The sequence below is a fragment of the Coturnix japonica genome, chromosome 1, assembly GCF_054131305.1.
Source record: "Coturnix japonica strain WE chromosome 1, WE-NBRP24, whole genome shotgun sequence".
NCBI classification, from domain to species: Eukaryota; Metazoa; Chordata; class Aves; order Galliformes; family Phasianidae; genus Coturnix; species Coturnix japonica.
Window position 1 is genome coordinate 153,454,859 of NC_140663.1, and position 10,185 is coordinate 153,465,043.

Here is a 10,185-nt window from a genome sequence, read left to right on the forward strand (position 1 = left end):
GGCAACACTGAGAAGCTCTTACTGTTTGAAGATGAGGTCATGATTGTAGTGGCACAGTTATTTGCTTCCTAATGACCCAAGAACTCACTACAAATAAAAATATAAGGAACAACTCTTCCCTTTATGTGTCTTGCTGAGAGAATGCTGATTGCATCTCAGGAAATTGTGTTTTTAGGTTAAAATAAGGTCATTACTAAGACGTTTTTGCTTGTTTCAGGCCTGGCCTTGTAATGTCACCTCAGTGAGTTAGTGTAGTTCTACTAAAACAAAGGAGGAGCCTCCTGTTATTTAAGTGTGGAGCAGTATGGTTGGATTTGTTTATTTTTTTACTGTTTTATTGAATTTCTTTGTTTGGGAGAGCAAAGGGAATGGATAAATCTGTGGGCATCACTGCTGTCTCAACTACCAAACCATGCTCAGGCAGATCCAGTGCCACATCATTTGTTGGCATCATTGTTGTCAACATAATTAACACATTCACAATTTAAAAATGAGTGAAAAAGGTGTCAGGTGTTTTTTGTTGTTTTTGTTTTGGTTTGGTTTGTTGGTTTTTTTTGTTTTAGTTTGGTTTTTGTTTTTTGTTTGTTTGGGTTTTTTTTGGTAGCTTCCAGTTTTCTTGCATTTTATGCTACAAAAATAATAAGATTGCAGTGGATGCCACTTTATCAGTCTGATAATCTCAGAGAGAAATAACATTACTCCAAAGGCTAACTTAAATATCAGATGGAACAGTATGTATGAAGTCAATAAATCCCTTTCTTGGGTTTCAGAAACGCTGATTAACTCAAATGCAGTTAAAAGAATAACTGAATTGATTAAATCACACTTGAATTAAAGTCAAGGCTCAAATATTTTAAGGCATCTGACAGAAAATCAAAATAACTTTTATGCAATGAAGAATAAACTGAAAAAGTATTCCTGTCTCTTTGGTGAACAGGAAAGTGCTCGGTTCAGATGAAATGGTTCTCTTGACCACTTCCATGTAACACTTTGATAGGTTGATCTCTATTTGCAAATACTTGTGTTATTACCTCACTCATGATTTACGGGGCTGAACAGATTCTGAGCAGATGCACACTAATAAGCATCTTGCATATTTATGAGAAGAAACGGTTTCTTTCCAGCAGACTTTTTGTTGGCCATGGATCCAAATCTCCAGATTCAGCTGTGCAATACTGTGGTGGGTTAATCTTGGTTAAGGGTCAAATGCCCACCTACTTTCACACTTCTGCTCTGCAATTGTTTTCCAGCTGCCTCTTTACCAATGCCTTGCCAGGTTTTTGGTTACTCAAGCTATACTATCTGACTTCATATTGATCAAAACAACCTTTTGAAACCTTTGTCAAGAGCTGGTAATTAATGTTAGCGCTCCTGTGTACTGATATGTTGCCCCCTGTTCAAAAAAGCTAAGCTATAATTGGGTGCATTCAGAACAATTTTAAGTGTTGGTGAAAACAATTATTTTTACCCACTTTATGCTGATTCACATTTAGCATAATCTTGGGCAACAATGCCTTTCAAGTTAAGAGCACAGTTATACTGCATCTAATTCTTCCACCCTTTTTGCAACACTGACATTAAACAGTTGTTTATTCACAAGCTGGGTGGAAAAGCAGCGCTGCTGACTGGTTTATGGGTAGCTGTTCCGCTCTGGACTGCTCAGCCTTAGATCCCAATCCCCTCATTCAGACAGTAATCCAGTGTATGGAACCAGACGGTGCTTGTTGGGAAGAGGATACAAATTTTTGCAAAGGTCTAAGAGGCAGATTGTTGGAAAAATTATTATAAGACAGTAGAATTGAAAAGTGGGAATCAAAATCTGCACCTCCAGATAGGCAGATCCACCAGGTCCTGAAAACAAGAACCAAACTGAAACATAGAAGCCACGGGCCCATACTATTCTCTGTTCCCTCATCCTCTGTAGTGCTACCAGCAGCTCATGGGAGTTGCAGGTGTTCACTCTTTTATTTCTTTGCCTATTTCTGAGCACAGAAGGGAAGATTTCGGTGCCAGTAAGATAGCTAAAATCCTGTTGTGTATAGGACAGTAGTTCTTGGAGTGCTGCTCTTTTCTCCTGGGAGGAATTGCTCTCCTTTATTACATGGAAGCAGAAGCATGTACCTTATATTTTCCCTGTAACTTTTTTTAGTTAGAGAAGGTTTAGTGCACTGTTATGAAAAAATGAAAACCTCTCAACTTTCGAAATATATATATTTTCTCAGGCCACTGCTGTGACACGGATAAAGAAATAACTTTAGTTTTCTATTTTCTCTCCATGTTAGAAGATAAATGGAAACTAAGGGCTACTTTGGAGAAGTAGAATCAAGTTGTGACACTTTTTAGGTTTAAAACTGTTGTCATTTGCTTATGTAAGGAAAAATAAAGCCTATCACCACTCAGTTTGCTGACACTGGCTAAGAGACCATATGCCTGTGTTTTGGCTGGGGGATGGCAGATGTCATCCTATGGGATGCCTGGGGGAAAAGTGGAGACATGACCTCAAACTGTACTTCTGCCTTCGGCCTGACAGCACAAATCTTCCCCTGCCCCCATCCCTAATGCCTGATGTCTGCATTGCTCAATGCTGAAGATGCTGTGTCCAGTGAGGAATGCATATAGCTGGGAGAAGAGGTAATGGCCTTAACTTGAACCAGGGGAGGTGGTGGAGTCACCATCCCTGGAGAAGTTCAAGAACTGTATGGATGAGGCACTGAGGGATGTGGTTGGTGGTCATGGTGGGGCTGAGCTGATGGTTGGACTAAATGATCTTAGAGGTCTTTTTGAACCTCAGCGGTTCTATGATTCCATGATTCAGTTCAGTAATTTCGTGCTCCCAGCATTTGTCTGGTACAGTGAGCTCACATTAAAGAGGAAGGTGCTTTTTTTTTTCTTCAGGAAAAGCACGGGCAATGGGATTAAATTGGCCACTGCTGACATTTGCTCTTCCATGGCTTCAGATATTTTCACAGTGTAGACATAGAATACAGAGCAATCAGTTTTCACACAGATACAAGTATCTTCTCACTCGGTGCAAGGCATACATTTTCTGTGCATGTAGGGAAGACAAATATCTTTCCAAAGCACAGAGAGCAGCTCCTGGGGGAACTGAGCAACATTGCAAAGAGCTGAAATTGAAGTCAAGAAGAGACAGACAGAGGGTAAAAGCTACATGAATATGTAAGGCAGAGGCATCTATGCAGAAGACATTACTGCAGACTCAGCTGTAGTTAAACTGCCCACAGCTGCTGTTTTGCTATCACCTTTGGAAGATGTTTTAACCAGCACAAAATCCAAAGGAAAATGTTAGGTATAACCTAAGATCATGAGTTGCTCACTGTGCCCTGGGAGAAAACTGTTTAACTTGTCACTTCACATGTACCCATGATCAGAACTGAATAACTGATTTCCTTTAAAAATTCTTCGAAATAGATTATCTTGAAAGTTGGAAAGAATGCCTTCATTTCAGGAACGCATTTTGGTGGCTTATTTCCCTTCCCAGTGGGAAGGGGGAGGGAAGATTGAAATAAAAAGGAATAGTTTAAGAAGTATCAGAGGTTCATTTGCTTTCTTGCTTCCTACTTAGAAAGTATGACTGTAAGAGAGAAGGGGGAGGAAGAAAATGAAAATGGAGACTCTAAAAGGAGGACAATTTGGAGAATTCTCTAATCTTTCCACTGTCTCTTTCTACAAACTAATACTCCAAAAACTTATCTGAGGAGTGGAGTAAGGTTGCATATAGGAAGAAAAGCAAAAAGGAGTGTGGGTTTGGATGGAAGAAATACATAGCAAATTGATACCCTTACTCTAAAGACTGGAAGTATAAGGAATGTGTTTAGAACAAAGGGAAGGAAGCACAGAGTGTGAGAGACCATTATCTGTGAAGGAAATAATGACAGTATTTATAAAGCAAACCTTTCCTTCCCCTTGTCTTTAAAAGAGTCATTAGATATAGGAAGACAAAACAGTAGCCTGAAGAAAAGTGGAATTCCCAGGTTTCAGGCAACATTTCCTACCAGCAATGCAGTAAGCCCTTCAGTACTCCTCCAATTATAGGCCAGTAAGAGTATAATTTAGATGCAAGCTCACAAATTGCCCTACAGGAAATGACACCGAGATAAAATACATTCATGGATATGAAAAAAAATTTTAGAGACAGCCACAAGAACTGTACTGCTGAATTGCCACTTTCCTCTTGCAAATGCTTTTATTTTATCCATTCTGTTTCTTCTTGTGAATTTCCAGATGGAACAACTAGCATTTTCATAATTAAAGGTATCAGGTCCAAACGTGATGCTTTTAGGTTATTAACTTTATGTCAGACTGCTCTTCAAACACTGTACTTGCTTCTGCAGCAAAGTGAGATACTATCATCTCCTTAATCAGAGCCTCTAGGACATCAGAGTTAAGGCTAATTAGGATTTATGAGGTTTTGGAAAGAATGTAATTTATACTTGAACACTATAGGTGATAAGGGGTTACAGACCATAACTACTCATCTTAGCTGAGCTCTGGCGCAGGCTTGACAGGATAAATCATGAGCAGTACATCACACATTATTCTTCCACTTCATCTTATTTTTATTCTGAGGCCTTAAGACAGGGAAAAAATACAGTATATATGATAGGATTTTGTGTCCCACCTTCTGTTAAAGTCTATGCTGGGACTGGAGCAGCAATGAGTATCTCCTGCCTAAAAAGCATTTCTTTTCAGTGAAGTCTCAGCCACTGAAACAGCGCATTCACATTCAGAAGTCCATCTACTTCCCTCTTAACACCTGGATCGCATCACACCAGGAGCAGGCTTGTGCTTGCTGAGTGTTTGCTGGGGACTCTCAGAGGAATGCAAAACTGGTCCAGCAGTTTCAGAGTGAGTGTTTCTGAGAATTCAGAGCAGACACACCAAATCCAGGACAGCTGTTCCATTGTAGAAGTCTGCTTAGCATATTGTTTATAGTGTCCATATGTTTACACTATATACAGTACAAAATAAAATGAAAGGTTCTTGAATTCTATGAAAACAGAAAGTGCAATAAGCACTGTGTAGAGAAAAAAAAAAAAGATTATATACAATCTTTACTAAACTAGCAGGAAATGTTTGCAGTAAAGGGGCAGAATTCATGAAAGTGAGATTTCACTGCGAGGACAGCTGTCTACTTGGCAGCTAATATCAAAAGATATTTGATGAATGAAGTCTGTCTAGCAGGTTCTGGTGTTGACAGTAACATTTGTATTTGGTGTGTTTGTTTCCATGCTGGTGGGAATCCCTGTAAATTGTCTGTGTAGGAGTACACGTGTGTGAACCTATGAATTACAAAAATTATTAATCCTGCAAGAGACTTGAATAAGTCCTTTTAGCATTTTCTCTTCCTTGGGGAATAATGTGTACCTTTAGCATTGTAGTCTTGTTAAAAACACCAAATACTTCTAAGATCCACGTTTCCACATATCACTGCTTTCAAGAGTATTGTCTTACATTTTGATTATTTGTCTCTTGTGACAAAGAGCTTTCTGTTACAAACTTGGTGCAAGAGATTGTTTATTACAGTCATCTTTATGAAAACAGTTTATATAGAAATACACCTGCTGGACACAGAAAACATTTAGCCTATATTTCTCGTTTAGAATAGTGGAATTGTTAAGGTTGGAAAAGACCACTAAGCTCTTCAAGTCAAACCATTGCCTCGTCCCTGCCATACCCACTAACCATGTCCCTCAGTGCCACATCTACACAGTTCTTGAGCACCTCCAGGGACAGTGGTTCCACCACTTCTCTGGGCAGCCTGTGCCAATGCCTCACTACTTTTTCCAGGAGTAACTTTTTCTTACTATCCAACCTGAACCTCCCCTGCTGAAATGTAAGGCCATTACTTCTCATCCTAATAGTAGATTTATAGTAGATTTTGATTTCTGAAAGTGCTACTGTCTTGGTTTTTTCCAGGTCTCTATTCTAGATGAAAAAATCGTTTCTCAAGAGTTTGTTTTCTAAAACTCTCATAAACTGCAAGTTGTATTTTCCCATTATTTTTACATCTTCATACTGCATAGAGGCTCTCAACAGTACTGTGCAAGGAAGAAAAAATACATTCTTTGTCACTTATGAAACCTCTGTTCATTTATCCCACAATTGCATACCTCTATTGTGTTACCACCATTTCTGATATCATGGACTGACCTCATAATTTTGGGCACATTACTTTCAGAGCCATCCTTGTACGAGGCTCAGCAAGTCTTCTGCTCATACTTCTCTTGGAAGAAAACAATTTACATTTAGGAAACGTGACCTAAAGTGGCAGCAATTGTTTTGGAGACTGAATTTTGGAGCTGTTAAAAACATTTCAATCATCTATAAATTATTTGAGAAGTTGAAGTAGTTAATTCAATAGCAGTAGGTGGACTGGGCTCTCTTTTCTCACTGTTTCGGGGTAGCTGTGGGGAAGAGGGGATATCACACACAGAAGTACCACTAAAACCATGTCTGCTGTATGTGGCTCTGTATTTCTCCTGATGAGTGTGCATGAACCTAAAACTGACTCCAGAAAAAAATTACAACTGGAGCTCATCAGTTAAACTCAGTTTCCTGCCATGACAAAGAACTGAACAGTCATAACCAAAGGAAGAAAATTTTGAGCTATTTTGGGACAAGAAAAAGGCAATGTGGCTTTTTTTAATGAGAAAGGCATCTTGCAGGGAAGGAAACAGACTTTTGTGACAGAGCTGTGGAGCTGCTGTTTCTCTGGCAGACAGTTTCAGGCTGCATTTCTACTTAATTGGCATCAAGCCCAGCATCAAGCCCACCTTCAGAGTTACATTTTCCTTTGAGTTTTAATTTGTACTTAAAACTATGCTTCAGTGGCTGAACTTCATATTCCCTCACCTACTGCTTTTTCTCCCAGATAGAAACAGCATTCACTCAGGTGCCCTCACCAGGCTGTTTCTCACCTGGCTCCTCACCATGTCTCTGCTTCACTGCCAGCACTGCAGCTGAGGGGATAAACCCAGTCAGCAAACAATCACACAATTGGCACAAAGATAAAAGTGGCTTCAGTTTAACACAGAAGCTTACTGGGCACATGAATGTGAAATAAGTTTGCTCTCTTGACTCATCCTATCTCACTATTGAGCCAGGACTGACTATCTCAATCTCCCAGTTGCTCTTCAGCTGGGCAGTATTTCATAGGCTACCATGAGGTAAGTTTAGGGATACAGCTACCTAAAATCTTTTGAAGTAAACAATTCTTTCATTTCAAATGAGTTTCTGGTAGGTGTACACAGGAAACAGCAACTTATCTCTCAGCAACAACAAAAACACTTTTCAAGGCCTAAGAGGTACTGTTATTCTAAACTGTAGCTGCATAAATATCACAGAATAGTTGGGTTGGAAGGGACCTTAAAGTCCACCAGCTCAGAGCCCCATCCAGTCTGGGTGGGGTATGACAGTCAGATAGAAGCAGTCTGATAACATCTTCAGCGGGAGTCACATTTGAAGTTTGAGGCCAGGTCCTTTGTTGTATTTCTTTTTATTCCTGAGAAATACAGATACATATTTTTATGTGTGTAAATATGTGGGACGAAGGGAAACAAAATGGAGGGGAGACACAAAAGGTTATCCTATTTGTTGGTTTATGTCTCACTTTCAATAACAGAAGCTGCTCCTCCCCTCTCTCCTGTGTGTCTGTTATAGTATCTGCAGTACTAATGGGATAGTGCTGTTAACAAATACAAAGCTCAATTACTCTAAACAGTGATTAAAAGGTTGTTGCACAGAAACAGGTGATTTTGTGCACAGCTCAAATGTATGTACATTTTTCCTAACCATGTGCTAGCAAAATAAATGCACATGTTTAGGAGCCCTTTCCAATTAACGTTAATTTGTTTTTATGCCTGCACATTTCACACACCATTGGTTGTCAGCAGATTGTATGAAATTTGTCAGCATAAGACCTCCTCTATTTCTCTGGATGCAATGACAAGCTAACGAGGTTGCTTTGGGGAAAAATAAATAGATTCTCTTACAAAAATTGTTAAATTTACTGAAAATATTTTAATTGAGAAACTGGCATCTAAGTGGAAAAGTTGCCAACACTGATCATGAAATCCAGAACTGAACAGACGACTTGACCAAATGGATACCTAAAAATCAAAGTAAAACTAACTTACTAAAGCAGTCCTATGTGGATGCCTCGGATGTGGCAGGGTACTTTGAGAGACAATAAATAGTTGCACTGTGGTAATTAAAATGAGGTGCTAACAACAGTTCTGCAACAATTCTATCTGCACTAGATTTTCATGTGTCATTATCTTGGTGCCTCAGAAACATTAGAATCAATATTTTCATATCCTTCTGAGACAAAGAAATACTTGTATACTCAGTTCAACAGTTCCTCAGATGAGCAGACTGTGTTAAGAACTACCATTTAGGAGTATCATGACACCACACTATACATGACAATGCGCACCTAATTTACTTGCATCTAGCAAGTAAATGGTTAGCAGAGCTAACCATCATTCATTGTTGTGTTTATACCTTTACCCCTTGATTCATTTGTTTGAACCTTATTTGTATTTAGATAATCATGAAATTGAAAATACAGTCATCCAGAAAGGGGCACACAGGGACATTCATTCTGATAATTCATCCTCATAGAGGCAGTGGCTGAGATGCTTCAGGAGTGTTCCAAAGAGAACCATTTAAAAAAAAACAGAGAGCATCTCCATCACTAGTTGACTTCAATGGACCTGCTTTTTCATCTCCATCCTCATCAAATACACAGTCTGTTTATTTAAACTGTACGTGTTTAGTCCCTTGCACTTATGTTCCGTATATTGCACTAGTTCTTGTGGTAAAAAACGCCTCCCTGGCTATCATGTCACATCTGTTTCACATGTCAGGAATGTGTTTTTGTTGGATAGATGGTTTCAATTTGACCACAAATACCTAAATCCTTAAACCAAGCAAGGAAATTGCTCTTGTTTGCAAAGCTTAGATTTGCATACAGATCTTCTGTAATACACATAAATAGTTCACAGAACTGCTTAGCACACCATATTTTTGTACATATACAATTTTTGTGATCTAGCATTTTGTCAACTTCAAATCTTACAATATTGCTTACAATGTCCTAAAAGTATCAGTGTACTCTTTTTTCCCCTGCCAAAAAGTGGCTAGATCAAATTGAGGTGCTTTTTACCTCAATTAAAACATAAACTCATGGAATGTAATATAATTTGTGTATCTGAATAAAGTCCTATGTCTGCTTTACCATCTTGTACTTTTGAGTAAGAGTTATTTTCTTGTCAATTCTGCTGCTGTTTTAATTGCATTCTAGTTTTTCGTAAGATCATAAACTGCTGTGTAAATGCAGTGTTCTAGTTTCGAGAGAGTTGTAAAAATTCTGCAGCTTTTGAGCAAAACAAAATCAGTAAAAAGCATCTCTCTTTCTTCCCCAAGTCGATCATTTATAGAGAGCTGTATTTTCAGTGGGGAATTCTGAAATGACCTGTAGGAACTTCTCCTAACAAAAAAACATTTTCTTACAGCTGTGAGATACAAAGAATGCCATGGAGTAAGAACCCCACAGCATTTCCCATCTTTGTACACTCAGAGTATAGGATCTTCAGTAGTTTTAAGACCTGGAAGATAAAGAAAACTATGAAAATTTCTACACACTCCTCAAGATTATCTGTTGATTTATCTTTTGTTTCCTTCACTGTATTGTATTGACAAGTGCAATTACCAAGGAGCAGCTGCTCATTCTTTTTACTTTATCTATGGGCAAAATTGTGTATCCCAAAGTAAACATTAGCATTACAGTGCTCTGTTATACAAATGATACATTGCCAAGTTCAAGCTATTTGATTGCAGAATGCACTTCGCATCTTGTACACATTACTTACAGATTTAGTGATGTCTTGAAAATAACTGATTGATTATTCCCCTTTCAATCATGCAGTAGCAAACAGTTTATCAAAAGCATTCTTACGCCTTCATGGTTTGAATCATCAGTGGGCACACAAAAATGTGTCTCATTTTCTGCATTGGCTTTAAAGTCTTTCCCGGTTGAAAGGTAAATTAATATTTTTTGATTGATGCCTGAAGCTGTTGTCTTGAAAAGATAAAATATCTTAACTATTATTATAAATCTTGGAATAACACTACTCACTTTGCTGTCAAAGTAGAGTGATCTGC

The 10,185-nt window shown here is 38.5% G+C and overlaps 1 long non-coding RNA gene across 4 annotated transcripts in view; it reads left to right on the forward strand.

Annotated features, from left to right (window-relative positions):
* LOC107308145 (uncharacterized) overlaps nt 1–112 on the forward strand; it is a 19,170-nt gene extending 19,058 nt beyond the window's left edge. For all 4 annotated transcript variants that reach the window (XR_014942122.1, XR_014942120.1, XR_014942121.1 and 1 more), the window contains one exon: nt 1–112. This exon is cut by the window's left edge and continues 219 nt beyond it. This is a non-coding gene — a long non-coding RNA (uncharacterized LOC107308145).
* Nucleotides 113–10,185: the final 10,073 nt, after the last annotated feature.